Consider the following 13,942-nt stretch of genomic DNA (forward strand, 5'->3'; position numbering starts at 1 on the left):
GCTGCTCACCCTCCTCCCGCCCTGTGGTGCAACAGATGTCCCTTTCTCCAAAAATGTACTCAATGGGACCGTAATGTTGCAACCACTGCCAAGTTGACCTGCTGTGAGGAAAAAACGAGTTAGTACATTTCAAACATGAAAAAGGTCATTTTAAAATCAACATGAAAACCCAAAATTCCAAAAGTATAAAACACAAAAAAATGCTTACCAAGGAAGAAATTGTATCGAGCTGCTCATCCTCCTCACGCCCTGTGGTGCAACAGATGTCCCTTTCGCCAAAAATGTACTCAATGGGACCGTAATGTTGCAACCACTGCCAAGTTGACCTGCTATGAGGAAAAAATGAGTTAGTACATTTCAAACATGAAAAAGGTCATTTTAAAATCAACATGAAAAACCAAAATTCCAAAAGTACAAAACACAAAAAAATGCTAACCACAGAAAGAAATTGTATCGAGCTGCTCACTCACCTCCCGCCCTGTGGTGCAACAGATGTCCCTTTCTCCAAAAATGTACTCAATGGGACCGTAATGTTGCAACCACTGCAAGTTGACCTGCTGTGAGGAAAAAACGAGTTAGTACATTTCAAACATGAAAAAGGTCATTTTAAAATCAACATGAAAAACCAAAATTCCAAAAGTATAAAACACAAAAAAATGCTTACCAAGGAAGAAATTGTATCGAGCTGCTCACCCTCCTCCCGCCCTGTGGTGCAACAGATGTCCCTTACTCCAAAAATGTACTCAATGGGACCGTAATGTTGCAACCACTGCCAAGTTGACCTGCTGTGAGGAAAAACGAGTTAGTACAATTCAAACATGAAAAAGGTCATTTTAAAATCAACTTGAAAAACCGAAAATCCAAAAGTATAAAACACAAGAAAATGCTTACCACAGAAAGAAATTGTATCGAGCTGCTCATCCTCCTCCCGCCCTGTGGTGCAACAGATGTCCCATTCTCCAAAAATGTACTCAATGGGACCGTAATGTTGCAACCACTACCAAGTTGACCTGCTGTGAGGAAAAAACTAGTTAGTACATTTCAAACATGAAAAAGGTCATTTTAAAATCAACATGAAAAACCAAAATTCCAAAAGTATAAAACACAAAAAAAATGCTTACCAAGGAAGAAATTGTATCGAGCTGCTCACCCTCCTCCCGCCCTGTGGTGCAAAGATGTCCCTTTCTCCAAAAATGTACTCAATGGGACCGTAATGTTACAACCACTGCCAAGTTGACCTGCTGTGAGGAAAAAACGAGTTGGTACATTTCAAACATGAAAAAGGTAATTTTAAAATCAACATGAAAAACCAAAATTCCAAAAGTATAAAACACAAAAAAATGCTTACCAAGGAAGAAATTGTATTGAGCTGCTCACCCTCCTCCTGCCCTGTGGTGCAACAGATGTCCCTTTCTCCAAAAATGTACTCAATGGGACCCTAAAGGTGCAACCTCTGCCAAGTTGACCTGCTGTGAGGAAGAAACGAGTTAGTACATTTCAAACATGAAAAAGGTCATTTTAAAATCAACATGAAAAACCAAAATTCCAAAAGTATAAAACACAAAAAAATGCTTACCACAGAAAAAAATTGTTTCAGCTCCGCACCCTCCTCCCGCCCTGTGGTGCAACAGATGTCCCTTTCTCCAAAAATGTACTCAATGGGACCGTAATGTTGCAACCACTGCCAAGTTGACCTGCTGTGAGAAAAAAACGAGTTAGTACATTTCAAACATGAAAAAGGTCATTTTAAAATCAACATGAAAAACCAAAATTCTAAAAGTAAAAAACACAACAAAATGCTTACCAAGAAAGAAATTGTATCTAGCTGCTCACCCTCCTCCCGCCCTGTGGTGCAACAGATGTCCCTTTCTCCAAAAATATACTCAATGGGACCCTAAAGTTGCAACCTCTGCCAAGTTGACCTGCTGTGAGGAAGAAACGAGTTAGTACATTTCAAACATGAAAAAGGTCATTTTAAAATCAACATGAAAAACCAAAATTCCAAAAGTAAAAAACACAAAAAAATGCTTACCAAGAAAGAAATTGTATCGAGCTGCTCACCCTCCTCCCGCCCTGTGGTGCAACAGATGTCCCTTTCTCCAAAAATGTACTCAATGGGACCGTAATGTTGCAACCACTGCCAAGTTGACCTGCTGTGAGGAAAAAACGAGTTAGTACATTTCAAACATGAAAAAGGTCATTTTAAAATCAACATGAAAAGCCAAAATTCCAAAAGAATAAAACACAAAAAAATGCTTACCAAGGAAGAAATTGTATCAGTTCCGCACCCTCCTCCCGCCCTGTGGTGCAACAGATGTCCCTTTCACCAAAAATGTACTCAATGGGACCGTAATGTTGCAACCACTGCCAAGTTGACCTGCTGTGAGGAAAAAACGAGTTAGTACATTTCAAACATGAAAAAGGTCATTTTAAAATCAACATGAAAAACCAAAATTCCAAAAGTAAAAAACACAAAAAAATGCTTACCAAGAAAGAAATTGTATCGAGCTGCTCACCCTCCTCCCGCCCTGTGGTGCAACAGATGTCCCTCTCTCCAAAAATGTACTCAATGGGACCGTAATGTTGCAACCACTGCCAAGTTGACCTGCTGTGTGGAAAAAACAAGTTAGTACTTTTCAAACATGAAAAAGGTCATTTTAAAAACAACATGAAAAACCAAAATTCCAAAAGTATAAAACACAAAAAATGCTTACCACAGAAAGAAATTGTATCGAGCTGCTCACCCTCCTCCCGCCCTGTGGTGCAACAGATGTCCCTTTCTCCAAAAATGTACTCAATGGGACCGTAATGTTGCAACCACTGCCAAGTTGACCTGCTGTGAGGAAGAAACGAGTTAGTACATTTCAAACATGAAAAAGGTCATTTTAAAATCAACATGAAAAACCAAAACTCCAAAAGTATAAAACACAAAAAAATGCTTACCAAGAAAGAAATTGTATCGAGCTGCTCACCCTCCTCCCGCCCTGTGGTGCAACAGATGTCCCTTTCTCCAAAAATGTACTCAATGGGACCCTAATGTTGCAACCACTGCCAAGTTGACCTGCTGTGAGGAAAAAAACGAGTTAGTATATTTCAAACATGAAAAAGGTCATTTTAAAATCAACATGAAAAACCAAAATTCCAAAAGTATAAAACAAAGGAAGAAATTGTATCGAGCTGCTCACCCTCCTCCCGCCCTGTGGTGCAACAGATGTCCCTTTCTCCAAAAATGTACTCAATGGGACCGTAATGTTGCAACCACTGCCAAGTTGACCTGCTGTGAGGAAAAAATGAGGTAGTACATTTCAAACATGAAAAAGGTCATTTTAAAATCAACATGAAAAACCAAAATTCCAAAAGTATAAAACACAAAAAAATGCTTACCAAGAAAGAACTTGTATCGAGCTGCTCACCCTCCTCCAACCCTGTGGTGCAACAGATGTCCCTTTCTCCAAAAATGTACTCAATGAGACCCTAAAGTTGCAACCACTGCCAAGTTGACCTGGTGTGAGGAAAAAACGAGTTAGTACATTTCAAACATGAAAAAGGTCATTTTAAAATCAACATGAAAAACCAAAATTCCAAAAGTATAAAACAAAGGAAGAAATTGTATCGAGCTGCTCACCCTCCTCCCGCCCTGTGGTGCAACAGATGTCCCTTTCTCCAAAAATGTACTCAATGGGACCGTAATGTTGCAACCACTGCCAAGTTGACCTGCTGTGAGGAAAAAACGAGTTAGTACATTTCAAACATGAAAAAGGTCATTTTAAAATCAACATGAAAACCCAAAATTCCAAAAGTATAAAACACAAAAAAATGCTTACCAAGGAAGAAATTGTATCGAGCTGCTCATCCTCCTCACGCCCTGTGGTGCAACAGATGTCCCTTTCGCCAAAAATGTACTCAATGGGACCGTAATGTTGCAACCACTGCCAAGTTGACCTGCTATGAGGAAAAAATGAGTTAGTACATTTCAAACATGAAAAAGGTCATTTTAAAATCAACATGAAAAACCAAAATTCCAAAAGTACAAAACACAAAAAAATGCTAACCACAGAAAGAAATTGTATCGAGCTGCTCACTCACCTCCCGCCCTGTGGTGCAACAGATGTCCCTTTCTCCAAAAATGTACTCAATGGGACCGTAATGTTGCAACCACTGCAAGTTGACCTGCTGTGAGGAAAAAACGAGTTAGTACATTTCAAACATGAAAAAGGTCATTTTAAAATCAACATGAAAAACCAAAATTCCAAAAGTTTAAAACACAAAAAAATGCTTACCAAGGAAGAAATTGTATCGAGCTGCTCACCCTCCTCCCGCCCTGTGGTGCAACAGATGTCCCTTACTCCAAAAATGTACTCAATGGGACCGTAATGTTGCAACCACTGCCAAGTTGACCTGCTGTGAGGAAAAACGAGTTAGTACAATTCAAACATGAAAAAGGTCATTTTAAAATCAACATGAAAAACCGAAAATCCAAAAGTATAAAACACAAGAAAATGCTTACCACAGAAAGAAATTGTATCGAGCTGCTCATCCTCCTCCCGCCCTGTGGTGCAACAGATGTCCCATTCTCCAAAAATGTACTCAATGGGACCGTAATGTTGCAACCACTACCAAGTTGACCTGCTGTGAGGAAAAAACTAGTTAGTACATTTCAAACATGAAAAAGGTCATTTTAAAACAAACATGAAAAACCAAAATTCCAAAAGTATAAAACACAAAAAAAATGCTTACCAAGGAAGAAATTGTATCGAGCTGCTCACCCTCCTCCCGCCCTGTGGTGCAAAGATGTCCCTTTCTCCAAAAATGTACTCAATGGGACCGTAATGTTACAACCACTGCCAAGTTGACCTGCTGTGAGGAAAAAACGAGTTGGTACATTTCAAACATGAAAAAGGTAATTTTAAAATCAACATGAAAAACCAAAATTCCAAAAGTATAAAACACAAAAAAATGCTTACCAAGGAAGAAATTGTATTGAGCTGCTCACCCTCCTCCTGCCCTGTGGTGCAACAGATGTCCCTTTCTCCAAAAATGTACTCAATGGGACCCTAAAGGTGCAACCTCTGCCAAGTTGACCTGCTGTGAGGAAGAAACGAGTTAGTACATTTCAAACATGAAAAAGGTCATTTTAAAATCAACATGAAAAACCAAAATTCCAAAAGTATAAAACACAAAAAAATGCTTACCACAGAAAAAAATTGTTTCAGCTCCGCACCCTCCTCCCGCCCTGTGGTGCAACAGATGTCCCTTTCTCCAAAAATGTACTCAATGGGACCGTAATGTTGCAACCACTGCCAAGTTGACCTGCTGTGAGAAAAAAACGAGTTAGTACATTTCAAACATGAAAAAGGTCATTTTAAAATCAACACGAAAAACCAAAATTCTAAAAGTAAAAAACACAACAAAATGCTTACCAAGAAAGAAATTGTATCTAGCTGCTCACCCTCCTCCCGCCCTGTGGTGCAACAGATGTCCCTTTCTCCAAAAATATACTCAATGGGACCCTAAAGTTGCAACCTCTGCCAAGTTGACCTGCTGTGAGGAAGAAACGAGTTAGTACATTTCAAACATGAAAAAGGTCATTTTAAAATCAACATGAAAAACCAAAATTCCAAAAGTAAAAAACACAAAAAAATGCTTACCAAGAAAGAAATTGTATCGAGCTGCTCACCCTCCTCCCGCCCTGTGGGGCAACAGATGTCCCTCTCTCCAAAAATGTACTCAATGGGACCGTAATGTTGCAACCACTGCCAAGTTGACCTGCTGTGTGGAAAAATCGAGTTAGTACTTTTCAAACATGAAAAAGGTCATTTTAAAAACAACATGAAAAACCAAAATTCCAAAAGTATAAAACACAAAAAATGCTTACCACAGAAAGAAATTGAATCGAGCTGCTCACCCTCCTCCCGCCCTGTGGTGCAACAGATGTCCCTTTCTCCAAAAATGTACTCAATGGGACCGTAATGTTGCAACCACTGCCAAGTTGACCTGCTGTGAGGAAGAAACGAGTTAGTACATTTCAAACATGAAAAAGGTCATTTTAAAATCAACATGAAAAACCAAAACTCCAAAAGTATAAAACACAAAAAAATGCTTACCAAGAAAGAAATTGTATCGAGCTGCTCACCCTCCTCCCGCCCTGTGGTGCAACAGATGTCCCTTTCTCCAAAAATGTACTCAATGGGACCCTAATGTTGCAACCACTGCCAAGTTGACCTGCTGTGAGGAAAAAAACGAGTTAGTACATTTCAAATATGAAAAAGGTCATTTTAAAATCAACATGAAAAACCAAAATTCCAAAAGTATAAAACACAAAAAAATGCTTACCAAGGAAGAAATTGTATCGAGCTGCTCACCCTCCTCCCGCCCTGTGGTGCAACAGATGTCCCTTTCTCCAAAAATGTACTCAATGGGACCGTAATGTTGCAACCACTGCCAAGTTGACCTGCTGTGAGGAAAAAATGAGTTAGTACATTTCAAACATGAAAAAGGTCATTTTAAAATCAACATGAAAAACCAAAATTCCAAAAGTATAAAACACAAAAAAATGCTTACCAAAGAAAGAAATTGTATCGAGCTGCTCACCATCCTCGCGCCCTGTGGTGCAACAGATGTCCCTTTCTCCAAAAAATGTACTCAATGGGACCGTAATGTTGCAACCACTGCCAAGTTGACCTGCTGTGAGGAAAAAAGGAGTTAGTACATTTCAAACATGAAAAAGGTCATTTTAAAATTAACATGAAAAACCAAAATTCCAAAAGTATAAAACACAAAAAAATGCTTACCACAGAAAGAAATTGTATCGAGCTGCTCACCCTCCTCCCGCCCTGTGGTGCAACAGATGTCCCTTTCTCCAAAAATGTACTCAATGGGACCCTAATGTTGCAACCACTGCCAAATTGACCTGCTGTGAGGAAAAAAACGAGTTAGTACATTTCAAACATGAAAAAGTCATTTTAAAATCAACATGAAAAACCAAAATTCCAATAGTATAAAACACAAGAAAATGCTTACCAAGGAAGAAATTGTATCGAGCTGCTCACCCTCCCTCCGCCCTGTGGTGCAACAGATGTCCCTTTCTCCAAAAATGTACTCAATGGGACCGTAATGTTGCAACCACTGCCAAGTTGACCTGCTGTGAGGAAAAAACGAGTTAGTACATTTCAAACATGAAAAAGGTCATTTTAAAATCAACATGAAAAACCAAAATTCCAAAAGAATAAAACACAAAAAAATGCTTACCAAGGAAGAAATTGTATCAGTTCCGCACCCTCCTCCCGCCCTGTGGTGCAACAGATGTCCCTTTCACCAAAAATGTACTCAATGGGACCGTAATGTTGCAACCACTGCCAAGTTGACCTGCTGTGAGGAAAAAACGAGTTAGTACATTTCAAACATGAAAAAGGTCATTTTAAAATCAACATGAAAAACCAAAATTCCAAAAGTAAAAAACACAAAAAAATGCTTACCAAGAAAGAAATTGTATCGAGCTGCTCACCCTCCTCCCGCCCTGTGGGGCAACAGATGACCCTCTCTCCAAAAATGTACTCAATGGGACCATAATGTTGCAACCACTGCCAAGTTGACCTGCTGTGTGGAAAAATCGAGTTAGTACTTTTCAAACATGAAAAAGGTCATTTTAAAAACAACATGAAAAACGAAAATTCCAAAAGTATAAAACACAAAAAATGCTTACCACAGAAAGAAATTGTATCGGGCTGCTCACCCTCCTCCCGCCCTGTGGTGCAACAGATGTCCCTTTCTCCAAAAATGTACTCAATGGGACCGTAATGTTGCAACCACTGCCAAGTTGACCTGCTGTGAGGAAGAAACGAGTTAGTACATTTCAAACATGAAAAAGGTCATTTTAAAATCAACATGAAAAACCAAAACTCCAAAAGTATAAAACACAAAAAAATGCTTACCAAGAAAGAAATTGTATCGAGCTGCTCACCCTCCTCCCGCCCTGTGGTGCAACAGATGTCCCTTTCTCCAAAAATGTACTCAATGGGACCCTAATGTTGCAACCACTGCCAAGTTGACCTGCTGTGAGGAAAAAAACGAGTTAGTACATTTCAAATATGAAAAAGGTCATTTTAAAATCAACATGAAAAACCAAAATTCCAAAAGTATAAAACACAAAAAAATGCTTACCAAGGAAGAAATTGTATCGAGCTGCTCACCCTCCTCCCGCCCTGTGGTGCAACAGATGTCCCTTTCTCCAAAAATGTACTCAATGGGACCCTAATGTTGCAACCACTGCCAAGTTGACCTGCTGTGAGGAAAAAAACGAGTTAGTACATTTCAAATATGAAAAAGGTCATTTTAAAATCAACATGAAAAACCAAAATTCCAAAAGTATAAAACACAAAAAAATGCTTACCAAAGAAAGAAATTGTATCGAGCTGCTCACCCTCCTCCCGCCCTGTGGTGCAACAGACGTCCCTTTCTCCAAAAATGTACTCAATGGGACCCTAATGTTGCAACCACTGCCAAGTTGACCTGCTGTGAGGAAAAAAACGAGTTAGTACATTTCAAATATGAAAAAGGTCATTTTAAAATCAACATGAAAAACCAAAATTCCAAAAGTATAAAACACAAAAAAATGCTTACCAAGGAAGAAATTGTATCGAGCTGCTCACCCTCCTCCCGCCCTGTGGTGCAACAGATGTCCCTTTCTCCAAAAATGTACTCAATGGGACCCTAATGTTGCAACCACTGCCAAGTTGACCTGCTGTGAGGAAAAAAACGAGTTAGTACATTTCAAATATGAAAAAGGTCATTTTAAAATCAACATGAAAAACCAAAATTCCAAAAGTATAAAACACAAAAAAATGCTTACCAAGGAAGAAATTGTATCGAGCTGCTCACCCTCCTCCCGCCCTGTGGTGCAACAGATGTCCCTTTCTCCAAAAATGTACTCAATGGGACCCTAATGTTGCAACCACTGCCAAGTTGACCTGCTGTGAGGAAAAAAACGAGTTAGTACATTTCAAACATGAAAAAGGTCATTTTAAAATCAACATGAAAAACCAAAATTCCAAAAGTATAAAACACAAAAAAATGCTTACCAAGGAAGAAATTGTATCGAGCTGCTCTCCCTCCTCCCGCCCTGTGGTGCGACAGATGTCCCTTTCTCCAAAAATGTACTCAATGGGACCCTAATGTTGCAACCACTGCCAAGTTGACCTGCTGTGAGGAAAAAAACGAGTTAGTACATTTCAAATATGAAAAAGGTCATTTTAAAATCAACATGAAAAACCAAAATTCCAAAAGTATAAAACACAAAAAAATGCTTACCAAGGAAGAAATTGTATCGAGCTGCTCACCCTCCTCCCGCCCTGTGGTGCAACAGATGTCCCTTTCTCCAAAAATGTACTCAATGGGACCCTAATGTTGCAACCACTGCCAAGTTGACCTGCTGTGAGGAAAAAACGAGTTAGTACATTTCAAATATGAAAAAGGTCATTTTAAAATCAACATGAAAAACCAAAATTCCAAAAGTATAAAACACAAAAAAATGCTTACCAAGGAAGAAATTGTATCGAGCTGCTCACCCTCCTCCCGCCCTGTGGTGCAACAGATGTCCCTTTCTCCAAAAATGTACTCAATGGGACCCTAATGTTGCAACCACTGCCAAGTTGACCTGCTGTGAGGAAAAAAACGAGTTAGTACATTTCAAATATGAAAAAGGTCATTTTAAAATCAACATGAAAAACCAAAATTCCAAAAGTATAAAACCCAAAAAAATGCTTACCAAGGAAGAAATTGTATCGAGCTGCTCACCCTCCTCCCGCCCTGTGGTGCAACAGATGTCCCTTTCTCCAAAAATGTACTCAATGGGACCCTAATGTTGCAACCACTGCCAAGTTGACCTGCTGTGAGGAAAAAAACGAGTTAGTACATTTCAAATATGAAAAAGGTCATTTTAAAATCAACATGAAAAACCAAAATTCCAAAAGTATAAAACACAAAAAAATGCTTACCAAGGAAGAAATTGTATCGAGCTGCTCACCCTCCTCCCGCCCTGTGGTGCAACAGATGTCCCTTTCTCCAAAAATGTACTCAATGGGACCCTAATGTTGCAACCACTGCCAAGTTGACCTGCTGTGAGGAAAAAAACGAGTTAGTACATTTCAAATATGAAAAAGGTCATTTTAAAATCAACATGAAAAACCAAAATTCCAAAAGTATAAAACACAAAAAAATGTTTACCAAGGAAGAAATTGTATCGAGCTGCTCACCCTCCTCCCGCCCTGTGGTGCAACAGATGTCCCTTTCTCCAAAAATGTACTCAATGGGACCCTAATGTTGCAACCACTGCCAAGTTGACCTGCTGTGAGGAAAAAAACGAGTTAGTACATTTCAAACATGAAAAAGGTCATTTTAAAATCAACATGAAAAACCAAAATTCCAAAAGTATAAAACACAAATAAATGCTTACCAAGGAAGAAATTGTATCGAGCTGCTCTCCCTCCTCCCGCCCTGTGGTGCAACAGATGTCCCTTTCTCCAAAAATGTACTCAATGGGACCCTAATGTTGCAACCACTGCCAAGTTGACCTGCTGTGAGGAAAAAAACGAGTTAGTACACTTCAAATATGAAAAAGGTCATTTTAAAATCAACATGAAAAACCAAAATTCCAAAAGTATAAAACACAAAAAAATGCTTACCAAGGAAGAAATTGTATCGAGCTGCTCACCCTCCTCCCGCCCTGTGGTGCAACAGATGTCCCTTTCTCCAAAAATGTACTCAATAGGACCCCAATGTTGCAACCGCTGGCAAGTTGACCTGCTGTGAGGAAAAAACGAGTTAGTACATTTCAAACATGAAAAAGGTCATTTTAAAATCAACATGAAAAACCAAAATTCCAAAAGTATAAAACACAAAAAAATGCTTACCAAGGAAGAAATTGTATCGAGCTGCTCTCCCTCCTCCCGCCCTGTGGTGCAACAGATGTCCCTTTCTCAAAAAATGTACTCAATGGGACCGTAATGTTGCAACCGCTGGCAAGTTGACCTGCTGTGAGGAGAAAACGAGTTAGTACATTTCAAACATGAAAAAGGTCATTTTAAAATTAACATGAAAAACCAAAATTCCAAAAGTATAAAACACAAAAAAATGCTTACCAAGGAAGAAATTGTATCGAGCTGCTCACCCTCCTCCCGCCCTGTGGTGCAACAGATGTCCCTTTCTCCAAAAATGTACTCAATGGGACCGTAATGTTGCAACCGCTGGCAAGTTGACCTGCTGTGAGGAGAAAACGAGTTAGTACATTTCAAACATGAAAAAGGTCATTTTAAAATCAACATGAAAAACCAAAATTCAAAAAGTATAAAACACAAAAAAATGCTTACCAAGGTAGAAATTGTATCGAGCTGCTCACCCTCCTCCCGCCCTGTGGTGCAACAGATGTCCCTTTCTCCAAAAAATGTACTCAATGGGACCGTAATGTTGCAACCACTGCCAAGTTGACCTGCTGTGAGGAAAAAACGAGTTAGTACATTTCCAACATGAAAAAGGTCATTTTAAAATTAACATGAAAAACCAAAATTCCAAAAGTATAAAACACAAAAAAATGCTTACCACAGAAAGAAATTGTATCGAGCTGCTCACCCTCCTCCCGCCCTGTGGTGCAACAGATGTCCCTTTCTCCAAAAAATGTACTCAATGGGACCGTAATGTTGCAACCGCTGGCAAGTTGACCTGCTGTGAGGAAAAAACGAGTTAGTACATTTCAAACATGAAAAAGGTCATTTTAAAATCAACATGAAAAACGAAATTCAAAAAGTATAAAACACAAAAAAATGCTTACCAAGGTAGAAATTGTATCGAGCTGCTCACCCTCCTCCCGCCCTGTGGTGCAACAGATGTCCCTTTCTCCAAAAAATGTACTCAATGGGACCGTAATGTTGCAACCGCTGGCAAGTTGACCTGCTGTGAGGAGAAAACGAGTTAGTACATTTCAAACATGAAAAAGGTCATTTTAAAATCAACATGAAAAACCAAAATTCCAAATGTATAAAACACAAAAAAATGCTTACCAAGGTAGAAATTGTATCGAGCTGCTCACCCTCCTCCTGCCCTGTGGTGCAACAGATGTCCCTTTCTCCAAAAATGTACTCCATGGGACCCTAAAGTTGCAACCTCTGCCAAGTTGACCTGCTGTGAGGAAAAAACGAGTTAGTACATTTCAAACATGAAAAAGGTCATTTTAAAATCAACATGAAAAACCAAAATTCCAAAAGTATAAAACAAAGGAAGAAATTGTATCGAGCTGCTCACCCTCCTCCCGCCCTGTGGTGCAACAGATGTCCCTTTCTCCAAAAATGTACTCAATGGGACCCTAATGTTGCAACCACTGCCAAATTGACCTGGTGTGAGGAAAAAAACGAGTTAGTACATTTCAAACATGAAACACGTCATTATAAAATCAACATGAAAAACCAAAATTCCAATAGTATAAAACACAAAAAAATGCTTACCAAGGAAGAAATTGTATCGAGCTGCTCACCCTCCTCCCGCCCTGTGGTGCAACAGATGTCCCTTTCTCCAAAAATGTACTCAATGGGACCGTAATGTTGCAACCACTGCCAAGTTGACCTGCTGTGAGGAAAAACGAGTTAGTACATTTCAAACATGAAAAAGGTCATTTTAAAATCAACATGAAAAACCAAAATTCCAAAAGTATAAAACACAAAAAAATGCTTACCACAGAAAAAAATTGTTTCAGCTCCGCACCCTCCTCCCGCCCTGTGGTGCAACAGATGTCCCTTTCTCCAAAAATGTACTCAATGGGACCGTAATGTTGCAACCACTGCCAAGTTGACCTGCTGTGAGAAAAAAACGAGTTAGTACATTTCAAACATGAAAAAGGTCATTTTAAAATCAACATGAAAAACCAAAATTCTAAAAGTAAAAAACACAAAAAAATGCTTACCAAGAAAGAAATTGTATCGAGCTGCTCACCCTCCTCCACCCTGTGGGGCAACAGATGTCCCTCTCTCCAAAAATGTACTCAATGGGACCGTAATGTTGCAACCACTGCCAAGTTGACCTGCTGTGAGGAAAAAACGAGTTAGTACATTCAAACATGAAAAAGGTCATTTTAAAAACAACATGAGAAACCAAAATTCCAAAAGTATAAAACACAAAAAATGCTTACCACAGAAAGAAATTGTATCGAGCTGCTCACCATCCTCCCGCCCTGTGGTGCAACAGATGTCCCTTTCTCCAAAAATGAACTCAATGGGACCGTAATGTTGCAACCACTGCCAAGTTGACCTGCTGTGAGGAAGAAACGAGTTAGTACATTTCAAACATGAAAAAGGTCATTTTAAAATCAACATGAAAAACCAAAACTCCAAAAGTATAAAACACAAAAAAATGTTTACCAAGAAAGAAATTGTATCGAGCTGCTCACCCTCCTCCCGCCCTGTGGTGCAACAGATGTCCCTTTCTCCAAAAATGTACTCAATGGAACCCTAATGTTGCAACCACTGCCAAGTTGACCTGCTTTGAGGAAAAAACGAGTTAGTACATTTCAAACATGAAAAAGGTCATTTTAAAATCAACATGAAAAACCAAAATTCCAAAAGTATAAAACACAAAAAAATGCTTACCAAGGAAGAAATTGTATCGAGCTGCTCACCCTCCTCCCGCCCTGTGGTGCAACAGATGTCCCTTTCTCCAAAAATGTACTCAATGGGACCGTAATGTTGCAACCACTGCCAAGTTGACCTGCTGTGAGGAAAAAACGAGTTAGTACATTTCAAACATGAAAAAGGTCATTTTAAAATCAACATGGAAAACCAAAATTCCAAAAGTATAAAACACAAAAAAATGCTTACCAAAGAAAGAAATTGTATCGAGCTGCTCACCATCCTCGCGCCCTGTGGTGCAACAGATGTCCCTTTCTCCAAAAAATGTACTCAAT

This window comes from Schistocerca nitens, chromosome 10, assembly GCF_023898315.1.
Source record: "Schistocerca nitens isolate TAMUIC-IGC-003100 chromosome 10, iqSchNite1.1, whole genome shotgun sequence".
NCBI lineage: Eukaryota > Metazoa > Arthropoda > Insecta > Orthoptera > Acrididae > Schistocerca > Schistocerca nitens.